The 22281-nt window shown below is 38.1% G+C and overlaps 1 protein-coding gene across 2 annotated transcripts in view; it reads right to left on the bottom strand.

The window, feature by feature from the left end:
• PIK3CB (phosphatidylinositol-4,5-bisphosphate 3-kinase catalytic subunit beta) overlaps window positions 1-22281 on the bottom strand; it is a 168817-nt gene that overhangs the window by 113993 nt on the left and 32543 nt on the right. The window contains exon 2 of one of the 2 annotated variants that reach the window (XM_029940169.1): window positions 20107-20212. The gene's annotated coding sequence lies outside the window, so the exon portion shown is untranslated. Of the gene's footprint in view, window positions 1-3730; window positions 3860-20106; window positions 20213-22281 lie in introns of those variants that run through there. The other variant, XM_029940170.1, reaches the window with a different exon arrangement.

Raw genomic sequence — 22281 nt, 5'->3', positions numbered from 1 at the left:
TTTATGACAAATGAATCAGGAGTTTTCAAAAAACAAGAACGAAAAGCTGAGAGAGGAAAAACAAAAGTTAACATTTAGAATTGAGAAGCGTTTATGAAACATCAGCTACCTGTCACACAATTACAATCGTAATAAACCTACCTGTACATGCCCCTAGTCTTCAGCATAGATTTTTGGCAAAGACCCTCACAACTAAAACCAAATCACCTAATGTATAACACTAGGAATAAAAGAGCATGAAACTATAAAAACGGAACTTCTAAGATCTCACCCTTATGAGACAGCTGGAAACACTGAGGCTTCCTGAGGCATTCTTTTCAAAGAGACTGCACCTCACAACCCTACAGCATTAACTCCCCAGACATAAAATCCTGAATTTCTGGGGTATGAAAGGAAAAAGTACTATGGTAGATTTAAGAATTTCTTGATGAAGTAGTTATAACTAAAATGAATTACAGGAATGAATTCATGGACTCCTTCTTACCTTCCTTCCTTTCCAGATCTGTTGTTCTCACACATTCTGTCCTTAATCCTGCCGCGGTAAACCACTGATACTTGCCAGCATATCCCATACTCTCTCCTGCCTCCTACCTTAAATGTGTTATTCCCTCTCCCCAAAATGTTCTCATTTACATAATCTCCTGATCAACTCTTACTCCTCTAGACTCTTGGGATTCCTTCCCTAATACTCCTCTGTGCATCCACGACAGGGCATATCTATGTCAAAGCAAGAGCATACTACATTGAAGCACTACTTAGGAATAGCTCCCAACGTCCTATTATTTCCAACTCTTTACCTACAGCTTTGAAACATATTATGGTCTCAATAAATATTTACATATGGGTAAATGAATGAATGAATGAGCAAAACAAATTCTATGGAAGTCACTCAGTAGAACAGTTATACTGGAAAACTGAAAATCTGATTTAAATCATGCTTAACAGGAAAAATTTAACCATGTGTCCTTCAATACAGTCTTTCAGTGAACAGTCTAAGAAAACCCATGAAGAGCACACAAAGGTGACATCTTTACATGAAGTCAGGGTGATAAAATGCCATACACATTTGGAGCTCTTAGAACTCATTAAAATTTTTTAAAAAAGCTCACAGGATAATAAAATCTAAAATACTTAGGGGTGTCTGGGTAGCTCAGTCAGTTAAGTGCCTCACTCCTGATTTCTGAGTTTTCAGAAACTGAAAGGATTTAACTCATATAAGTCTATTTAACTCAGTTAAGTCTATCTGCCTAAGGCTTTACAAAATCACAGTCTACATTTTATCTTTTTTTTTCTGTCTAATTTTATAGCAGATGTATCTTTCTATAAGAGTAAAGCAGAAAACTATTAACAAACATATAGAAATTCTCACTGCATCATCACATGCAATGGATCAAGCTCTGCCTAATACCACTTTGTCTCCAATCCATAAACTCCTGTCAGATGAAAAGGAACATGAAAATCTCACCTATAACTTAAGCACTGCACCCCTACTGTGTAGCAATCCAGGAACAGTATAGGCATTTCCTTCCATAAATGATGTATTTTAAACTAATGTTTAATTATAGAACTGCTTATTCCCATAAAACTGATATCTATTAAATTTACAAAGACTGGAGCACTCCCATAATATCAAAGAATAACCATTAGTTTTAATATAAAAAAAATACAGAATTTCACTTCAGAAAAATTCACTAAGTTCCACATTTATGTTTTTGTATTTTTCTGTCTGTGCTATATTTCACAAAAGAAATCTTTAGAAACATTTAAATAAATTAAAACTTTAAAACTATCAAAATAAGCTGCAAAGTATTTTTCTCATGGCATCTCAAAATGCACCCAAAAGGAAAGTTTAATCATTTAGCTTTAAAGGTAACCAAGCTCTTTGCTTATTAAAGGAACATCATACCAATTTCCAAAGTCAATTACTTCATCTTGAATTTCAAGGGCAATATCCTCACTTTCAAAATGTCAACTGATTCAAAAAATCCAATTATTCAGCAAAATATTAAAGATGCTTGCCAAGCAATACAGTGTTTAAACAGAGACTGCGAAATGTTACTCTCAACCAGGAGTAAATTATCAAAGGAAATAACAGTGTATGGTTACACTACTTTCTAGCATAATAACATCATATTAATATTTTACTGGTAACTGAGACTGTTGTCAGGCGTTATAAACACTCAGGTAAAGAGAGAACATGACTCTTTTAAGTTTATTTATCCTAAGAGAAAGAGAGGGAGCACGAGTGGGGAAGGGGTAGAGAGAAAAACAGAGGATCAAAAGCAGGCTTGGTGCCAACAGCACAGATCCCCATGTGGGGCTTGAACTCACGAACTAAACAATGAGATCATAATCCGAGCCAAAGGCAGATGCTTAAATGACTCAGCCCCTCTTTTTTTTTTTCTCTTTTTAAAAGTAGGCTCTGCACCCAATATGGGACTTGAACTCATAACCACAAGAACAAGAGTCGCATGGTCTACCAACTGAGCCAGCCAAGTCACTGAGCAAGTAACTCTCTAGATCTCAGGGTTGTGAGTGCACCACAATGGGCATAGAGCCAATTAAAACAAACAAACCACACACACACACACACACACACACACACACACACACACACACCTCAGACCACTCAGGTAGACATATAGTATATAATTACAACCTAACATATAGGTTGTACTTGTGTATCACTTTAATAGAAGCACTTTTTATTAGAGCAATTCTCAAGGTTTTCAAGTACTTTAAGCTAAATACTATCTAGAAGAATGTGTTTTTTAATGCTTTTGAGCAAGGGAGAAAGGGAGGGAGAGATGGGGTGGGGGGGGGGGGCAGAAAGAGATAGAGCCATAGAATCTGAAGCAGGACCCAGGCTCTGAGCTGTCAGCACAGATCCTGATGCAGGGCTCAAACTCATGAACCATGAGACCATGACCTGAGCCAAAGTCAGACGCTTAACTGATTGAGCCACCCAGGCGCCCTTCAAATATTATTTTTTTATTAAGTAATGCTAATTAAGTTTTTCAGTGTTTTACTTCTCACTCTGTCTTCCCTTCTTCTAATCTAAATATTCAACCATGGTTATCAACAAGAAAGATAATAAATTATTCAAATTGTGATATATATTTCCAACTAGTTCTATTTCATCCCCACAATGTTCTCCCCTCACCCTATCCCTTCTGTTCCACTTCCAACTGGATGGTATTATGGGCATGGGAACTAATTGTTAAGCCTATTTAAATCACTGTTGTCCATAACTATGTTTTAAGATAAAAGGAGTATTTTACTAAATAGATTAACCTAGTAAGATGAAGACTTATTACCAATATCTAGTTCAAAACATGGTAACTTTATTCTTTAGCCTTTGAAGATATAGCTGAGGGAATTCTCCTACATAATGGGCAAGTATTTCCTATTTTGAAACTTTTTTATTGTTTAAAGTCATTAAAAAAGTATACCAAAAGAAAAGTCTGCAATGAGTTACTATAAAGCAAACACCTACTGCAAAGCAAACCACAGTCTAAGTCAAGAGAGAGAACACTGCAAGCATTCAGAGCCTCCTTGGGTGTCCCTATAAGATAGCAAACCCCTTCCTCTCCCTAACTTCTCACCACAACTCTGACTTCTGAGGCAAGTTCTTTTTTGTTTTTTAATCATTATAGCTAATAGTATAGGAGTGAAGCAAACAATTCTGGTTTACTGGGTATACTCCGGCATCTACTATACAGATACATACTTTAGACATGAGTTTCATCATCCAGACAACTGTGAGTTTCTCATTACAGTGACAATGGGTCCAAGAGACTTGTTGGGTGTTTTCTGTTCTTTGGGGTTTTTTGGGGTTGGAGGGGAGGATGTCATGCATCTTCATCCCAGAAACGTTATCCAATCAATTCTGGTACCTATTTATAACAAGTGACATCATGACAAGAAGAAATGACTGTATCTAGCAAAGGAAACCCACATGTAAGTGCTGTGAGGGTGAGTCATGAGCCAAATTGTACAAGTGTATGGTGATGCTGGTGAGTAACTAACCAAAAGCCCTCACATCTAGGAACTGAATCAGTGCCAGAAAGCCATCTGGATGGCAAACAGTAACATGAGAAGAATTTTAAATAGCTTTACAGCTGTAGAAAAAGAACTATTCCAGGCTCTGAACCTTTTAGCTGTGTCTGCTGTCATTTTGAAAATAAGTTGTAATGCATAAAAATTAAAGCAGGATCCTAAAAAGCAGGCATTTCTCCCAAGCCACCTCAGGATTACTGCTTTAGACACTAGTTTAACTTTGGTCTATGCAACTATTTCTTTGTCTGTTTAAATGCTTTTCTTCTGAGACCAATTATCCTCCTAAGCTATTCAGCCATGAATGACAAAATGCTTCTGTGTGCAGCTTTCATTTCCCCTTCACTACTGAGAGTAAACAGAGAATTTGAAAAAATAAAAAAGCTAAAAAATCAAAGAGATATTTCCCTTGGTACCAACACTCTCTTTCACTGCCTATTCTATCTAGAGGACACGGTAAGTCAGGAGAGGCAGGCTGAGTGTCATCTCCGTGCTAGGCTTGACCAAGAGAAAAAGACAGGAGAAAAATTGGAATTCAAGTTAATAAATATTTATTAGCCACTTATACTTTTCAAGATACTGTAACACACACTTTACTGGCGGAAGAAGGGCTTACAAAAAAACATGAAGCAGTTTGCAACCCAGCCTGTACAGAGTACCTAGATTGGCTGAGAGACATGAATGGGAGACTCGTCTGTTCTGTTTCGTTCAGACAGTGCACCTTCTTAGACTGCTGGAAGTAATAAAACAGAGGGAGATAGTAAAGGCTCATATTGCTGACTATTAATATTTTCTAGCTCAACACTTTCAAAGCCTCAATCACAAGAGATGAGGTTGGAATTAGTACTAAGGGACTATTGTAAAGTACCTGCCTCAACTTTACAAAGGAGGTTGGAAGTTAGTGTCTGGGAATCAGACCTCACCTGAAAAGTTGAGGCAACACCACAATATCACTGTCATGAGACCCCACCACTACTGCCACACACTACTCTGCCTATGACCTGTGCACAACAGAACAAGTACTGGGAGTTACATGGTTTAGAGTATTAATAATTTATAGGTTATACATCTAGGTTCTCAAAAAATCTGAAATCTTCATCTATTTATGCTTCAACTCCACTTGTGACCATTGTTTTGTATTTAATTTATAACAATATTCGACAGTTAATCTAATAAATCACGTTATTTCAAAAACTTCAAATACCGCATTATTGTTAAAACAGAATTACTCTTTTACTTGCCATAAGAACTTTAAATATCTACTCTCTTAGCAACTTCCAAATATGCAATGCAGTATTACTTATTAACTATAGGCACCATGCTGTACATTACACCCCCATGACTTACTTATAACTGGGTATTTTTACCTTTTGACCCTCTTCACCATTCTGCCCACCCCTGTCTCTGGCAATCACCAATCTGTTCTATGTATTAATTAGTTCAGTTTTGGGGTTTATTTCTTTTTTAAGATTCTACATATAAGTGACGACATATACTTGTCTTTCTCTGAATTATTTCTGACACTAACGCCCTCAAAGTCCATCCATGTCACAAATGATTTCCTTTTTACAGATAAATAATATTCATGTGTGTTTGTATGTGTGTGCATGCGTGTGTACCACAACTTCTTTATCCATTCATCCATCAATGGACACTTAGGTTGCTTCCATATCTTGACTTCTGAACATAAAGATAGAGACATCTTTTTCAGTTAGCATTTTCATTTCCTTCAGATAAATACCCAGAAGTGGGACTCTGGATCATACAGTAAATTTTTGAGAAATCTCCATACTACTTTCCATTTTGGCTCCACCAATTTCCATTTCCACCAACAGTAAACAAGTGATCCCTTTTTTCTACATTCTTACCAATACTTGTTATTGTCTTTCTTTTGATATCAGCCATTCTAATAGGGTAAGGTAATGATCTTGTTGAGTTTTTTAATGGTTAATTTCCCTGGTGATTAGTGATATTGAACACCTTTCATGTACCTGTTGGACATCTGCAAGTCTTCTTTGGAAAAATGTTTACTCAGATATCTGCAAATTTGGGGGAGGGCAGGGCACAACTAACTTGTATGGGTTCTTTATACCATTTGGATATTAAACCTTCATCAGGTATATGACTAGTAAATATTTTCTCCCATTCATTAAGATGCCTTTTCATTTTATTGATGGTTTCCTTTGCTAGTTTGACACAGTCCCACTGATTTTTACTTCTGTCGCCTCTGTTTTTGGTGTCAAATCCAAAAACTCATCATCAAATCCAAAATACCATTGCCAAAAACAAAGTAGGGGAACTTACTGCCTATGTTTTCATCTAGGAATTTACGGATTCAGATCTTAAATTCACATCTTTAATCTGTATTGATTAATTTTTGTGTGTGGCACAAGATGGATCCAGTGTCTTTCCTTCGTATGTGGTTGTCCAGTTTCCCCAGCACCTTTTATTGAAGGGACTGTTCTTACCCCCACTGCATTTTCTTCACTCCTTTGTCTTAAACTAATTAAACATATACATATGGCTTTACTTCTGGGCTCTCTATTCTGTTCCATTGATCTATGTGTCTGTTTTATAACAATACCACACTGTTTTGATTACTGTAAGTTTGTAATACACTTTGAAATGAGGAAGTATGATGCCTTTAGCCTTGTTCTTTCTTATGATTACTTTGACTATTCAGGATCTTCTGTGGTTCCATATGAATTTTAGGACTGTTTATTCTATTTCTGTAATTTTTTTAAAAAAGCCACTAGAATTATAACAGGAATTGCACTGAATCTGTAGATTACTTTGGGTAGTATGGACATTGTTTCAGTATTATTTTTTCCAATCCAGGAGCACAAGTTATAGCTCTGTTTACTGTGTCTTCTTTATTTCATCAATGTCCTATAGTTTTATGTGTGCAGGTCTTGCACCACCTTTGTTATATTTATTCTTAGATATCTTAGTCTTTTTGTTGCAATTGTAAATGGGACCGTTTTCTTAATTTCTCTAATATTTCATCAGTACAGAATTTTCACAGATTTTTGTAGACTAAATTTTGTATTTGCCAACTTTACTGAATCTATTACTTCTAACAGCTTTTTGATGAAGTTTTTAGGGTTTTCTACATCTTATCCATATCTCTTCATCTGCTAATAGTGACAATCTTAATTCCTTTCTGATTTGGAGGCCTTTTATTTCTTCTCCTTGCCTAAATGCTCTAGCTAGGACTTCTACTAATATGTTGAATAAAAGTGGTAAGACCAGGCATCCTTTTCTTGTTCCTTGATCTTATCTGGAAAATTTTCACACTTTCACTACTGAGCATATTAGCTGTGGCTTGTCACAGATGGCCTTTTTAGATTGACATATGTTTTTCTCTGTACTCTACTGAGAATTTTTATCATAAATGGACATCAAATTTTCTCAAATGCTTTTTCTACATCTCCTGAGATGATAACATGGTTTCTATGCCTTCATTTTGTTGGAAAACCTAGGTGGCTCAGTTGGTTAAGTGTCCAACTTTGGCTCAGGTCATGATCTCAATTTGAGCCCTGCATCAGGCTTGTGCTGACAGCTCAAAGCCTGGAGGCTGCTCTGGATTCTGTGCCTCCCTCTCTCTTTGTTCCTCCCCCATTCACACTCTCTCTGTCTCTCTCTCTCTCTCTCTCTCTCAAAAAATAAAGATACAAAAAAAATTTTTAAACCTTCATTTTGATAATGCGATGTATATCACTGACTTATGGATACTGAACCATCTTTGCATTCCCAGAATAAATTCTAATTGATCATAGTGTATGATTCTTTTAATGTATTGCTGAATTCAGTTTGCTAATATTTTATTGAGGAGTTTTGCATCTATAATCATCAAGACTATAATTTTCTTTTCTTGTAGATCGTTGTCTGGTTTTGCTATCAGTGTAATGCTGACCTCATAAAATGGTTTAGAAGAATTCGCTTCTCCTCTGTTTTTTGGAAGAGTTTGAGAAAGCGGCATTAATTCTTCTTTAAATGTTTGGGAGAATTCACTAGTGAAGCCATCTGGTCCTAGACTATTGTTTGTTGCAAGTTTTCAGTTACTGATTCAATTTCCTTACCAGTAATCTGTCTCTTCAGATTTTCTACGTCATGATTCAGATTTGGTCAAATGTATGTTTCTAAGAATTGATCCATTTCTTTGAGGTTGTCCAATTTGTTGGTGTTAAAACAGCATTATATCTCTCTCCTCTTCTTAATACATCATTAAAAATACTGCTTTGTTGTGGAATGTGATGTTCAATTTTACTCACTCATACCACCCACATCATTTACTGTCACAAATGACTAAGAGAAAAAATAAACTGGAAAATGTCATTATTATCAACTTCATGCCACTAATACAAAAGCTTTGTTTCCTGACTGAATGCAGCTCTTAAAACCAACCTACACTTTCCTTCTTTATCATTTTTTCAAGTAACAGCTACTATTAGAGGTTCATTTGACTTTATTTTCCAGCTTCAAAAATGACACCACCTGGAAACTGAGGGAATACTCTCAAGGAATTTAAAATATATTGGCTAAAACTCTGCAACCAAAGAAGGCTTTAAGAATCCAAATAATCTGGGGTGCCTGAGTGGCTCAGTCTATTAAGCACCCAACTTTGGCTCAGGTCATCATCTTGTGGTTCATGGGTTCAAGCCCCACATGGGGCTCTGTGCTGACAGGTCAGTGCCTGGAGCCTGCTTCCAATACTGTGTCTCCCCTTTCTCTTTCTGCCCTTCCCCCACTCACACTCTGTCTCTCAAAAATAATAAATGTTATAAAATTTTTAAAAACTGGTTTCTTTAAAAAAAAATCCAAATAATCTAACAGTATTAAAAAACTAGCTGCAGGGGCGCCTGGGTGGCTCAGTTGGTTAAACCTCAGACTTCAGCTCAGGTCATGATCTCACAGAGCACGAGTTCCAGTCTTGAATTGGACTTCCTGTTGTCAGCACAGAGCTTCCTTCAGATCCTCTGTCCCTCTCTCTCTCTTCTTTCTCTCTCTCTCTCTCAAAAATAAATAAAACATTAAGACCACTACCTCTTGCTTCATTTAATTGGTCCAACAGAACTCAGATTTAAGAAGAAAGAGCATAGTTCTCAATTCTCAGGAGGAGGGGAAAAAAGTGAAGAGGAAAAAATATAGAAGTAAAGAAGAAGAAACAAGAATTAAAGGAATTTAGGGGCCTGTTTTAAAATCATTCCAGGTCATTAAGCAGAATCTTTCGTGTTTTACAGCTAATTTTTTATTCTATTTTATTTTATCTTATTTTACTTTATTCTTTCTATCTATCTATCTATCTATCTATCTATCTATCTATTATCTATCTATTTATATTAGGAAGAGTATGTGTGCAAGCAGAGGAGGGGCAAAGGAAGAGACACAATCTTGAGCAAGTTCCATTCTCAGTGTGGAGCTTGATGCAGGGCTCGAGCTCACCAACTGTGAGATCATGACCTGAGTGGAAAACCAAGAGCCAGATGCTTAACCAACTGAGCCACTCAGGCACCCCTACCTGTGATGATCTTAATGCTGCTATCAAATACCCTAAAAATGAAGTATATGTTAAATGAGTTTTTAAAATATATCTTTATATAAAAATGAAAATTCCATTGCCAAACTGTGACCTATCAAAACTTCAGTTATAAAAACTATCAACACAACTTCCTTAAATTCTAATTGCTAAAACTACAGTCCAAATTTATAAATAAAGCTCAGCTTCCTTTCATGTTTATAAATATATTTTAAATTTTTACTTTTCCAACAAAAATGCAGAATATTTAAACAAATTCATTTAATATTTCAAGGCCAACTAATATTTTGTCTACAACTTGGCACAAACATATCACCTCAGAATTGTTTCACCTCACAGTATAAACTTCCATTCACTCTAAGATAAGAACATGATACGCAGGACCTAGACAAAGCTACGGAGTTATGAGTAGCCTGGCTGGGACAATAAAGAAACGACTGTAATGAAAGCAGCTTTAGTGTCTCATATTCCTTCAAAACTTCAGTGAAACTAAGTAAACAGAGACACAATGGAAACACTTCCCTTATGCCTTTTAAAGTTCAACTCTGGGGCACCTGCGTGGCTCGGTTGGTTATGCAACCGACTTCGGCTCAGGTCATGATCTTGCAGTCTGTGAGTTTGAGCCCCGCATCTGTGCTGATGGCACAGAGCCCACTTTAGATCCTCTGTCTCCTTCTCCGTCCCCACTCCTGCACTGGTGTTTTCTCTTTCTCTCTGTCTCTCTCTCTCAATAATTAAACTTAAAAAAATAAAATTCAACTCTAAGGGAAGAAGGATGTATGTATGATAGTAAAATAAGATTCCTTATTTTACACCTTAAGAACTGAGACCTACAGAAATAAAATGACTTTTCCAAGGCCACTATGACATAGACTGCTTTTTTCCTTCTGCAATTATGGGAATGTGGCTGGACACTTGGCAGACTAAATATTCCAACCTCCTGTGCATATGAAGTGGTCATGTACTAAAGTTCTTTCTCACGGAATGCTGAGTGGAAATGGCCCGTGCCACTTTAGGTAAGGGACTGTAAGGAAGCTGGTGTGCCACCTACTCTACTTCCACTGGTCATAAAGGATGAAGAGTCAAGAGATGGAAGAAACCACCTAGAAAAAGCCACCCACCAAAGAGGACCAGCCATCATAGACTGTTCCATGAGTAACAAATAAACTTCTAATTGTGTTTGAGTAATTGTTCATTTTCACTCTCTTACAGTAATTTGGACTTCACTAATTTAGTCAAACACACAGTTTGGTAGCTGCAAGGCCATTATTAAAACCTACATATCCTCCTTCAGTTTCATTCAGTCCAATGATCTGCCTGCTCTACAACTGTTTTCCTCTCACCCTTCTCCAACCAAACAGAAAACAGAATTATGAAGAGGACTGGGTCAACAACACTGATGAGACTACCTTTATGACACCAACAAATCATTCACTCCTATTTAAATCCAACAGCTTTCATCCCTGTTTATCACGGTGCACAATGCATTTTTTTCAATGCTTATTTATTTTTGAGAGAGAGAGAGACAGAGCATGAACAGGGGAGAGACAGAGAGAGCGGGAGACACAGAATCCAAAGCAGGCTCTGGGCTTGGAGCTGTCAGCACAAAGCTCAACGCAGGGCTCAAATTTACAGACAGTGAGATCATGACCTGAGCTGAAATGGGACACTTAACCACCTGAGCCACCCAGGTGCCCCTGCACAATACATTTTCAATCCCCTGATAGAAATGAACATATTGGGGGCACCTGGGTGGCTCAGTCGGTTAAACCTCCGACTTCAGCTCAGGTCAGATCTCACGTTCGTGGGTTCAAGCCCCACGTCAGGCTCTGTGCTGACAGCTAGCTCAGAGCATGGAGCCTGCTTCCAGTTCTGTGTATCCCTCTCTCTCTGCCCCTCCCCCTCTCATGCTCTGTCTCTCTCTGTATCAAAAATAAATAAAACATTAAAAATTTAAGAAAAAAAAGAAATGAACATATTGACAGCCTTCTTTCTCCTCCTGATTCGTCATCTAAAATTACCATACTTTTAATAAATAAGTATAGATGCACAAAGTGTATGAATTTGAGGCATATATATGAAAGAGAGCAGAGGGAAGGGGATTTTTTTTAACACACTTGAAGGAAGAGAGGAAGCTGGCTAGGCAAAATGAGAAAGAACATATGCAAAGTCCTAAGAAGACTTAAGCATCTGAGGAATTCAAAGATAGCTATGAGGGACGAAGGGAGGCAGAAAACAGAAGCAGGATGATACTAGAGAGTCTAGCTACATCTAGATTCTGGTAGGCCATATTAAGGTGTTGCTCTTGATAGTTTAAAAAAAAAAAAAGCAAAAACAGGGGTGACTGGCGGCTCAATCAGTTAAATATCTGACCTCAGCTCAGGTCATGATCTCAGGGTTCGTAGGTTTGGGTTCCACAGAGGCGGGCTCTGTGCTGACAGCTCAGGGCCTGGAGCCTGCTTCAGATTCTGTGTGTCTCTCTCTCTTTCTCTCTCTCTCTCTGTCCCTGCACCACTCACACTGTGTCTCTCTCAAACATAAAGACAAACATTAAAAACAAAAACAAAAAACAGAAAAAGACTCAATGAAGAATGTTGAACAAGTGAATAAAAATAAGTGCACGAGGGGCACCAGGGTGACTCAGTCAGTTAAGCATCTGACTACTGATTTTGGCTCAGGTTATGATCTTACAAGTTAATGAGCTAGAGCCCCACCTCAGGCTCTGGGCTGGTGGTGCAGAGCCTACTTGGGACTCTCTCTCCCCCCCCCTCTCTCTGACCCTCCCATTCTTGCTCTCTTTGTCTCTGTCTCTCTCTCTTTTTCAAAATAAATAAACTTAAAAAAAATAGGTGGGTGAGATGTGGTTAAAACAGGTGAAGGAGATTAACAGTATATTTATCATGATGATCACTGGGAACTGTACAGAATTGTTCAATCACTCTATGGTATACCTGAAAACTAGTATAACACTATATGTAAATTATACTGGAATTAAAATTAAAAACTGATCAAATTAAAAATTTTCATAAAATTTAGTGTAAAACTAAATATGTAAAGATCATGAACCCAACAGAAAAATGGGAAAAATAATTAAATACAAACTTCACAGCTGCCAGCAAAATCCATAAACACATAGCGGAAAAATGTTCAACCTCCTTAGTGACCAAGGCAACATAAATTAAAATCACAAGGAGGGGCACCAGAGTGGCTCAGTCAGGCCTCTGACTCTGGATTTTGGCTCACATCATGATCTCACAGTTTGTGATTCAAGTCCCATGTGGGGTTCTTGCTGAAGGCACAGAAACCACTTGGGATTCTCTCTCTCCTCTCTCTGCCACCTCCCCTGCTTGTGCATGCACACTCTCTCTCAAAATAAATAACTTTTTTTCTATGTTTTTTTTTTTTGAGAGACAGAGAGAGACAGCGCAAGCAGGGGAGGGTCACAGAGAGAGAGAGGTACAGAATCAGAAGCAGGCTCCAGACTCTGAACTAGATGTCAGCACAGAGCCCAACGTGGGGCTCAAACCCACAAACCGTGAAATCATGACCTGAGCCGAAGCCAGACGCTTAACCAACTGACCCACCCAGGCGCCCCATAAATAACTTTTTAAAAAGTCATTTCAAGTTTTAAAAAAACACACAAAAGAATACCATTTCATAGATCACTGGTGTGGGAAAATAAATTGATTCAACCTCTTCCAAAGAGTATGGCATCAGAAATTCCATTACTAGGGACATTATATAATAATTACAGGGTCTATCCATCAGGAAGAGCTCACAATTATAAATGTCTATGCACCAAATTCAGTTGCACCCAAATATATAAAAGAATTATCCACAAACATAAGCAATCTTGTTGATAAGAATGTGGTAACTGCAGGAGACTTTAATACTCCTCTTCCAGCAATGGACAACTCATCAGACAGAGAATCCAAAAAAGAACAATGGCCCTGAGTGATACACTGGACTAGATGGACTTGACAGATACATTTAGAACTGTGCATCCCAAAACAGCAGAATATACATTCTTCTCAAGTGCACATAGAACAGTCTCCAAAACAGATCACATACTGGGTCTCAATAAATATAAAAGAACTGAGATCATATCATGTACACTTTCAGATCACAATGCTATGAAACTTGAAAGCAATCATAAGAAAAAGTCTGGAAAACCTCCAAAAGTACACTGGTTAAAGAACACCCTACTAAAGAGGAAATGGGTTAACCTGGCATTCTAAATTAAAAAATATATGGAAACAAATGAAAATGAAAATACAATAATCCAAATCCTTTGGGATGCAGCAAAGGCAGACCTAAGAGGAAAATATATTGCAATTCAGGCCTATCTCAAGTAACAAGAAAAATCCCAAATACAAAATCTAATAGCACACCTAAAGGAACTAGAAGCAAACAGCCAAGAAGCTCCAAACCCAGAAGAAGAAGAGAAATAATAAAGATCAGAGCAGAAATCAACAATATAGATCCAAAAAACACAGTAGAACAGATCAATGAAGCCAAGAGTTGGTTTTTGAAAAAAATAAACTGATAAACTTCCAGCCAGGCGTCTCAAAAAGAAAAGAGAGAGAACCCAAATAGATAAAATCACAAATGAAAATCGATTTATTAACACCAATCCCTCAGAAATACAAGCAATTATCAGGGAATACCATGAAAAACTATATGCCAACCAACAAGACAACCTGGAAGAAATGGACAAATTCATAAATGCCCACACACTACCGAAACTCAAAAGGGAAGAAATAGAAAATTTGAACAGACCTATAACTAGTGAAGAAATTGAATCACTTATCAAAAGTCTCCCAACAGATAAGAGTCCTAGACCAGAGGGTTTCCCTGTGGAATTCTACCAGACACTTAAAGCAGTTAATACCTAACCTTCTCAAGCTATTCCAAAAAACAGAAATGGAAGGGAAACTTCCAGACTCACTCTATGAAGCCAGCATTACTTTGATTCCAAACCAGACAGAGACCTAGCAAAACAAACAAACAAACAAACAAACAAACAAAAAACACGACAGGCCAATATCACTGATGAAGATGGATGCAAAAATTCTCAACTAGATACTAGCAAATCAAATTCAACAGCATATAAAAAGAATTATTCACCATAATCAAGTGGGATTCATCCTGGGGTGCAGGGCTGGTTCAATATTTGCAAATCAATATGATACATCACACTATGATCACAATATGATTCATCAACTAATGAATGGATAAAGATGATGTGGTTTATATACACAATGGAATACTACTTGGCAATGAGAAAGAATGAAATCATGCCATTTGCAGCAACATGGATGGAACTGGAAGGTATTATGCTATGTGAAATAAGTTAGTCAAAGACAGATATGTTTTCACTCATATGTGGATCTTGAGAAACTTAACAGAAGACCATGGGGGAGGGGAAGGGGGGAAAAAGTACAAAGAGGGAGGGACACAAAACATAAGAGACTCCTAAGTACAAAGAACAAACTGAAGGTTGATGGGGGTGGGGGAGAGGGGAAAGTGGGTGATGGGCATTGAGGAAGGCACTTGTTGGGATGAACACTGGATGTTGTATGGAAACCAATTTGGCAATAAATTTTATTTTTTTAATTCCATTACTAGGTATATATCCTTGAAAAACTCTTAACCTATGATGTCACATGCACATGAATGTTAAAAATGGAATTTTTCATAGTATCTGAAAACTAGACACAAATGTACATTAACAGAATGGATCAGTAAGTTGTACCAAATATTTTACAAAATGGAAAATTAACAAAATATAGCTATACATATGACTATGAAAGAACCTTATAAACAATGTCAGGGGAAAAATAGAATATGCATAATATGATTTCATTTACTTAAGTATAAATACAAAGTTAAATATTGTTCAGAGATATAAACGTAGATGGTAAAGCTACAGAAAAAAACAAGGAAATAACAAAATATTCAGCTAAGAGTAGCTTAAAAAGAAGAAGAAAAAACAGAATAATGCATATAGTACTGACCTGTTATGCAGGTTTTATTTTTTTATTGTTCTTCAAATTCTAAATTTAAGTTTTCATGTGCTCTTCTGTATATATGCTAATTTTACTTTTTTTATTAATAGATTAAGAGCAACAACATATGTAAGCCTCCTAGGCAGCACCAGGCATGGAGAATCTATTTGATGGGAACCCATTCCCCATTTTGCTCTGTGACCTTCAAGTCAAGTTCCACTCTCTTCCTCTCACCTGCAGCTGCCTATCCTCCAGCACTGCTCCACCCAAAGAATCCTGACCATCCTCATCTCCTTACTGCTTCCCCTTATAACCTTTGTCTAGATTCTGGGAGGGAACTGACGTCAGCAGCTAGGGCAAAGGGTTATGATTCTGCTAAGCTTTATTCCTACTACCCTTGCTAATATCTAGATAGTGAGTTCCTGAACAACAGGGACTATTGGATTTTTTCTTTTTGAGGTTCTGTATAGTGCCTGATACAAGATCTCAGTTACTATCTGCTCAATGACAAATAAATATAAACATTACAGGGTTAAGCTACTAGCTGCAAATAAAATTAAAGTTTAACATCAGGCTGGTGGTTATTCGTGTCACCTAGGCCCTTTCACAGCATTTTGTTTTGTTTTGTTATTATTTATTCTTGAGAGACAGAGACAGAGCCTAAGTGGGGGAGGGACAGAGAGAGAGAGAGAGAGGGAGACACAGAATCTGAAGCAGGTTCCAGGCTCTCAGGTATCAGCACAGAGGTTGATACGGGGCTTGAACCCATAAACTGCAAGGCCATGACCTGAGCTGAAGTTGGATGCTTAACTGACTGAGCCACCCACGCTCCCCTTCTTTTGTCTTTCAATTGAAATATAGTTGACATACAATGTTATATTAGTTTCACATATTCAACCTAGTAATTTAACAATTCTATAGCCCCTTCACATTTTTTTCTTTTTTAATGTTTGTTTATTTTTGAAAGAGTATGAATGAAAGTGAGGCAGCAAGAGAGAAGGGGACAGAGGATCTGAAGTGGGCTCCACACTGACAGCAGAGCACCTGATGTGGGGCTTGAACCCATGAACCATGAGATCATGACCTGAGCCAAAGGTGGACACTTCACCAACTGAGCCCACCAAGCGCCCCAGCCTCTTCGCAATTTTAAAGAAGACTCTCTTGGCTGCTCAGGAAGAGTAGAAAGGTACCTCCAAAGTTGCTTTAAAAATATCTGCCCACTGGAGCACCTGGGTGACTCAGTCAGTTAAGCATCTAACTTCAGCTCAGGTCATGATCTCATGATTTAGGAATTTAAGCCCTGAATCAGATTCTGTGTGTGTGTGTGTGTGTGTGTGTGTGTGTGTGTGTGTGTGTCTCTGCCCCTCCCCTGCGTGCACTCTGTCTCTCTCCCAAAATAAATAAACATTAAAAATAAATTTTTTTTAAGTTTAAAAATAAATATCTGCCTACTGAAATAGTGGATTTGTCATCATGGGCTGTATATAATAATCTCAAATCATTATAATAAGTCTTAAAACTTTGAATAAAAAAATTAACCTTTTTAAAAATGTTTTTATGTTTGTTTATTTTTGAGAGAGAGAGAGCAAGCATGTGAGCGAAGAGGGGCAGAGAAAGAGAGGAAGACCACAATCGCAAGTGGGCTCCAAGCTCTGAACTGTCAGCATAGAGCCCGACGTGGGGTTCAAACTCACAAATCATGAGATCATGATCTGAAGGATGTTGGACATTTAACCAAGTCACCTATGCACCCCAAAAATTAACAACCTTTTGAAAGTAACATAAATTATTTTCTATTTCAACTTTAACTATTATGAATTTTTATAAAATTATACTTAACATGTACTCTATATATTATGCATGAAACGTGTTAATCTTCCACATAAACAAAACAATGATATTTAATAACATATGTGACGATTTAGCCTGCTCTTATCTTGGAAAACTGTACTGAGATCAACAAGGCAGCCATTTATACTGCCCCGTATATACTACTTCCTCTGTCATGTGGCAGTCAAAAGGCTAAGTGAGATGCTTGCAGCAAAGAAAACAGTTTTGAAAGGTCATGCTACACAGATAGCCAGAATGTCCTTCACAATATCCTTACTGTCTATGGTAGACTATATGACAATCTGACCATAGTTCTTCTCTGAGTAAAAGCAAAAACCATGTTATCAAAGGACCAGAAACAGTAGGCACTCAACAATATGATCTTTATGAACATTTTCTCTAACTGCGTAAACACTCAATACACACTGAAGAAAAAGAACCCGGAAGCAAAGACAAGAACTGGAGAAGAGGAACTAGTAAAGACCAGAACACAAGTTTAAAACACTCAGTTTAATAGGTGTTCATGCAACATGGTAAGAAGCTTCTAAAGTAAGCTTTTTGAAATTAAAACAGATCATTTACCAACAAAAAGCATAATAGTGAAGACAACAAATATGAACTATTTCAAATTTTTCAAATCTTAATGACATTTACTATCAAGGTGCAAAGTTTCAAAAACTTCTGAAGGAGCTATAATCCCATCAATATTCTTTCCCTTAATAATTCTTATAGGTCTATTTATGCATCTGAACAGAGAATACCTTTTCTGAACTGTTACACAATGTGTTAGTCAACAGCAAGAGGAAAATTTCACTAGCTCCTTATAAAATTTCCAATCTCAAAGGTTAACAAGTGTATTCTTTGCATGGAGAAATCATTCTAGGGGCACCTGAGTGGCTTAGGGAGTTAAGCGTCTGAATTTGGCTCAGATCATGGCCTCACAGTTCGTGAATTGGAGCCCTGTTATCAGCTTCTCTGCTCTCAACACAGAGCCCGCTTCAGATCTTCTGTCCCCCGCTCTCTCTGCCCCTATCCCAGCTTGTGCTGTCTCTCTCTGTTTCTCTCAAAAATAAACATTAAATAAAAAATCATTCTAGCTCACTTAATCATCTTGTCCTATCCTGGGAAATAGTTATTCCTGCCTACTAATCACAACACATAGCTTTCTCCTGAGCCAAGCAAAAGTACTTATTAGTACATTTGTTATCATAAGCAAGTTACACAGACATAGTAACCATAAGTTTCTGGCAACACATTCTTTTTAAGCCACCAGAATTTTAATTCCTGTGAGGCTCGCTCATTAAAATTTAACTAGTACACATCTTTCTATGGGCACCTGGGTAGCTCGGTCTGTTAAACATCGGACTCTTGATTTCAGGTCATGTCATGATCTCACAGTTCATGAGCTCCAGCCCTGCATGGGGCTCTATGCTGACAGTGCAGAGCCTGCATGGGATTTTCTCTACCTCTCCTTCCCTCAAAATAAATAAACATGAAATCTTCTCTTTTTTCAATGTTTGCTTATTTTGAGAGAGGGAGAGAGAATGTGGGTGCATTGCAAGTGCATACACTCTTGAGATGAGGAGGGGTAGAGAGAAAGGGAAAGAGAGAATCCCAAGCAGGCTCCAAAATGCCAGAGCAGAGCTCAATGCAGAGTTCGAACCCACAAACCATGAGATCAAGAACTGAGCCAAAACCAAGAGTTAAATGAACTGACTGAGCCACCCAGGAGACCCTCCTTTTTCTTTTTAATGTTTATTTTACTTTTGAGAAAGAGAGAGACGGAGAGCAGGGGAGGGGCAGAAAGAGAAGGAGACAGATGATCCAAAGCAGGCTCCATAATGACAGCAGAAAGCCTGATGCGGGGCTTAAACTTAAGAATTCCGAGATCATGACCTGAGCCAAAGCTGAATGCTTAACTGACTGAGCCACGCAGGTTCCCAGAGCATCCAACTTGATTTCAGCTCAGGTCATGATCCCAGGGTCGTGGGACTAAGCCCGTCTTCAGCCTCCATGCTGAGTGTGGAGCCTGCTTAAGATTCTCCCTCTCTCCCCCTCTGCCCCTCTCCACCCACTAGCACACACACATGCTCGCTCTCTCTCTCTCAAGTAAATACACAAGTTATGGGGATAAAAAAAATACAGGTATTAATTGATCTACAAGAGGCTTAAATCAGGATATATGGTCACGTTATCATTCCAGTACTTAGGAAAATGACCACTGCATCCTAAATACTCACTACATATGGATTTAAAAATAAATTAGAGCTGAAATCTTCACTTTATCACCTCCTCTTCACTCTTTATTCTATTGCAAGCTTATTTTCAGCCATAAACACTGTCCTGAAGTGGCCCCTACTGTCCAGCATTGACCTAACTGCCACCTCCAAAAGAGCTTCAGTTTTCAATGAGCCTCTCTAGAAAAGCTTTCAATAATACTGATCCCACCTCTCTCCTCCACGAAGCTCTGTTCACTATGGGGTAAACATAATCCCAAATATCAGACTATTTTAAAACAAAGACTGGGGGGAGGGGACCACAAAGCCTAGGATTTCTACCCAATCCCCAACATAGAGATTAAAAGATTTAGAATCTCAGCAATATTTACATCTTTCTTCTATATTTAACTTCTGGAAAATTAATGTAAGTAAAGATACAAAATTGGGAACTTACCTCAAATTGACAGCCCCCATTTCAGTCTTTTAGGATAACAGATGATACCATTACTTATTTTTTTAAAGTGAAGTTTTCATGGAAGACTTTCAAATTAGAAGATACACTACAAAAAAAAAAAAGGGTGAAGATAAAAGGTATTAACACCTAAATGAGCTAAACTGAAAATAAAATAAATTTTGGAGCACCTGGGTGGCTAAGTCAGTTAAGTACCTGACTCTTGATTTACCTGAGGTTTGTGAGCTGGAACCCGAACTGGGCTCTGTGCTAACAATGCAGAGCCTGCTTGGGATTCTCTCTCCCTCTCTCTGCCCTTTCCCTGCACATGCTGTCTCTTTTTCTCTCAAATATAAACATTAGAAAATAATAAATAAACATTAAAAAACAAAAAAGAAATCCATCCACTTTAAAAAAATAAAAGTGAATATGGGCTGCTTGGGTGGCTCAGTTATGCATCCAACTTCGGCTCAGGTTACGATCTCATGGTTTGCAGGTCAGGCCCCAAACTGGGCTCTCTGCTGTCAGCACATAGCCTGCTTCAGATCCTCTGCCTCTGCCCTGCTCGCACTCTCTCTCAAAAATAAAGAACATGGGAAGAAGGGAGAGAGGAAGGGAGGGAGGGAGGGAAGAACTAAAATGAAATGATAAAATAGGGATGCCTGGATGGCTCAGCTCTGGTTATGTTCCCTTGGCTCACGTGACTGAGCCCCAGACTGGGCTTTGTGCTGACAGTGCAGGGCCTGCTTGGGATTCTCTCTCTCTCTGTCCATCTCTTTCTGTCTCTGCTCCTCCCATACTCATGCATGCCTGCACACATGCTCTCTCTCTCAAAATAAAATGGATAAATTTTGGGGAAAAAATGAAATAAAGTAAAATAAATCTTATTACTTGTATGACATTTGATTGCTTATAACTCTACTTTTAAATATGGGAAAAAATTTTAAAAAACACATGAAATCCTAATTAGAGACATAAGGGACTTAAGTGGCCATCCTATACAACTATCTAAATTCTCTGATTTAGATCACCTCTTTCTTGAAAACTTGTTTCTGTACCATGCTAATTTTCTTTCATTTTACACTCAACCAATTCCTCGATCTACATCATACACTGCCAACTATAGATACCTTATTTCATTTTTCCCCTTTTCTCCTTTAATATATGACATAACTGTAGAGAGCAGTTTCCAGCTTTGCTAACAGCTGGCGCGCAAAAAGGCAGAGGGGAGGGAAGATCCAGCCACATTCTGTGTTGACAGCCATAGGCAACTTACCTTTAAATTAGGCAGGACCTTCCCTCCCTGGGTCCTTTTTCCCAATTGACCTTTTTATTTTCTTTCTGAGAACTACTAATTAACGATCCCTTAAGGCTGAAAGATTAAGTGCCTTAGGTGGAAAACTTAAACTCCTACTAGTCACATGAACTCAACTCTGATTTCTCAGTATTTACTACTAAATTGACCTCTTCCTCCCTCCGACTGAAAGATCACGCCGTGTTTTTGAATTATAAAACTTTTTATTAATAGTTACTTGTTACTTTGGGAATTTTTAATTTCTTTGGTTTCATTTTTAAGAAGTAACCTAGGAAATCGAGGGGAGTTTCTTCCCATTTGTGTTTTGAGTAATATCCTGGAAGTTATATCATTTCGAACATTATCATTAACATTAACATTTCTGTCATAACTTTAGTGTACCTGCTCGTGCTCTCTTTCAAAATAAATAACCTTGGGGCGCCTGGGTGGCTCAGTTAAGCTGCTGACTTCGGCTCAGGTCATCATCTCGCGGTTCATGGGTTCGAGCCCTGCGTCTGGCTCTGTGCCAACAGCTCGTATCCTGAAGCCTGCTTCGGATTCTGTCTCCCTCTCTCTCTGCCCAGCCCCCACTCATACCATGTATTTGTCTCTCTCTCTCTCTCTCTTTCAAAAATAAACATTAAAAAGAAAGAAAAGAAAAAAAAAGAAGTAACCTAGGGGCGCCTGGGTGACTCAGTCGGTTTAGCATCTGACTTCAGCTCAGGTCATGATCTCACAGTTCGTGGGTTCAAGCCCCACATCAGGCTCTGTGCTGACAACTAGCTCAGAGCCTGGAGTCTACTTCAGATTCTGTCTCCTTCTCTCTCTGACCCTCCCCTAGTCACACACACACACACACACACACACACACACACACACACACA

This window comes from Suricata suricatta, chromosome 5 (assembly GCF_006229205.1).
Source record: "Suricata suricatta isolate VVHF042 chromosome 5, meerkat_22Aug2017_6uvM2_HiC, whole genome shotgun sequence".
In the NCBI taxonomy this organism is placed as follows: domain Eukaryota; kingdom Metazoa; phylum Chordata; class Mammalia; order Carnivora; family Herpestidae; genus Suricata; species Suricata suricatta.
This window is presented reverse-complemented; position numbering and strand designations above follow the sequence as displayed.